This window comes from Sinocyclocheilus rhinocerous, unplaced genomic scaffold (genome assembly GCF_001515625.1).
Source record: "Sinocyclocheilus rhinocerous isolate Xijiao unplaced genomic scaffold, SAMN03320098_v1.1 scaffold2386, whole genome shotgun sequence".
Taxonomy (NCBI): domain Eukaryota; kingdom Metazoa; phylum Chordata; class Actinopteri; order Cypriniformes; family Cyprinidae; genus Sinocyclocheilus; species Sinocyclocheilus rhinocerous.
Genome location: NW_015623807.1, coordinates 456,607 through 459,342, shown reverse-complemented (window position 1 = coordinate 459,342; position 2,736 = coordinate 456,607).

Here is a 2,736-nt window from a genome sequence, read left to right as displayed (position 1 = left end):
CCAACTCTCATACATAATATTGTGAAAAGATTCAGGGAATCCAGAGAAATCTCAGTCTGTGTAGGGCAAGGCAGGAAACCTCAGTTGAATGTGTGTGACCTTTGACCCCTCAGATGGCGTTGCATAAGAAACCGTCATGCTGCGGTGTTAAATAGAGCCACATGGGCTCATGCAGGAGTCCTTCACAGATCTGTCTCCTGTTGAACATGTATGACCAGTCATGAAAAGGAGAATCAGACAACGACGATCACAGACTGCTGAGCAGCTGAAGTCTTGTATTTTGCTTGCAAAACTTTAACAATTAGTATCCTCAATTCCCAAACAATGAAACACTGTAATTAAAAGGAAAGTTGATGTGACAGTGTTAAACATAACACATAACTTTTTTGGAGTGTGTTGCAGCCATTAAAATCAATTTGTTTATATTTACAAAATAAAATTTAGTTGGCCAGTGAAAACATTGGAATTTTCTTATTTGTACTTTAGACAATTGAAGAAAGGTTAAAGAGAATGAACAAATAACATTCTTGATTTTATGGCATTTCACAAAACGTCCCAACTTTTCTGGAATTAGGGTTGTAATTACTGTCAGACTCTCAAAATCCTTCATCACTTGAGTTATGATTATAATAATCTAATTTTAAAGCACAGCCACCAAAAAATCCAACTTACTTTGAGATCATTCTGAGGTTAAATACAGATTTAAAATCAAAGCAAGAAAGAGTTTAATAGCTATGATTCTGTTTTTGAAATCAAGTCTTTGGAAGCTATGACAGGAAACACTGGCATCTAACAATGCCTTGGAAAAAACAGTTAATCTTAAAACATAAAGCATATATATGAACCCAAATAGGAAATAAAACAGTTATCAAATAAGCATGTGTCCTATTCTCTGTACTAAACTCCTGAGACATTGGTGTCTCTTATTTTAGAGCAATTTATGAAAGAAATCAATTAAATCTGTGTGCGTGAGTGTGTGTGTGAGTGTGCGTGAGTGTGTGTGTGTGTGTGTGTGTGTGCGCGTGAGTGTGTGTGTGAGTGTGCGTGTGTGTGTATGAGTGTGTGTGTGTGTGTATAAGTGTGTGTGCGTGAGTGTGTGAGTGTGTGTATGAGTGCGTGTGTGTGTGTGTGTATGAGTGTGTGTGTAAGTGTGTGTGCGTGAGTGTGTGTGTGTGTATGTGTGTGTGTGTGTGTGTGTGTGCGTGAGTGTGTGTATGAGTGTGTGCGCGTGAGTGTGCGTGTGTGTGTGCGTGAGTGTGTGTATGAGTGTGTGCGCGTGAGTGTGCGTGTGTGTGTGCGTGAGTGTGTGTATGAGTGTGTGCGCGTGAGTGTGCGTGTGTGTGTGTGTGTGCGTGAGTGTGTGTATGAGTGTGTGTGTATGAGTGTGTGCATGAGTGTGTGCGTGAGTGTGTGTATGAGTGTGTGCGTGTATGAGTGTGTGTGTGTGCGTGAGTGTGTGTATGAGTGTGTGTGTGTGTGTGTGTGCGTGAGTGTGTGTATGAGTGTGTGCATGTGTGCGTGTGTGTGTGTGTGAAAAAAATTCAGATGTAACCCCATTTGTCATCATTAACATTTTCATAAGTAACTGTAATTTAATTACACATTTTTTCTCAGTAACTGTAACGGATTACAATTACATTTATTTTGTAATTAAATTATGTAATTCCGTTACATGTAACTAGTTACTCCCCAATACTGGTTGTGTCATTACACTCCTGGGCTAAAAAAAAAAAAAAGCCCAAAGCCCAAAGCCCAAAATGACTAAACACCAAGCTTTTAAATTATCGGTCAGGAAAAAAGCTAAATGTAAGCAAATGCACTATTTAAAAAGCCATTGCCCTCTCAGAAAAACATCAAAGACGATTTTGTCAGAATATGGGACATTTGATTGAGAGTGGTTGTGTGGAGTGATGAATCACAATAAAACATGACTTATGTGGTGAAGCATCAGAGCGGTGTCTTCAAAGATCTGCTGAGAAATATAAAGCTGAAGGTATCTTCACAGTGAAGAATGGAGGAAGACGTGTCATTGCGTGAGCCGTGAGGAGCCTTTCAGCTGCTGGTGAGCTGATCACTGTCAAAACTCAATTCATGCTTTGGAGAACATGTTTTCTACAGATCTTGAATCTTAAATAATCAGATGTTATTTTTCAACAAGACAACGCTCCTAACCAAATCACAAAGATGGCCAAGAAGTGGCTCATGTTTTGGCCTGGTCAAAGTCCAGATCTGAAACCCACAGGTCTCACATTAAACTCAAATGAACTGGGACACATTTTTCAAATACTGATGAACTGTTTGAAGCCATGAACATTGAGTGGAACAACACTGATTCTTCTTCCTGTAAAAAGCTGTTTGCAAGATTACCGACATGAACAATTTAAGAAAACAAAAGGGGAAGGATATTATGTGCCTTCATTAAGTTACTTTATCTACAGTACGTGTGCAGTTCTTGCTAATGTTCTGACCAGTAACTTGTGATTAACATGGTTAAGACCATTAAAAGACCACTAAATATTTTGCCATTTTTGGCTTGGCCCACTATTCTGCCGTAGAGTGTGTGTGTCAGCAGGTTTTAGTAGGCTACATAAATGTGACAAATAAATGTTTTCCTTTTGCTGTTTCTTCTTTTGTATTTAGGAAATTAATCATATCATTGTAAATATCATAATCATCCACCTACAAAACGTATAACGGTACAGTATCGGAGCAGACCCTAGTGTACAGTTAGAGAAA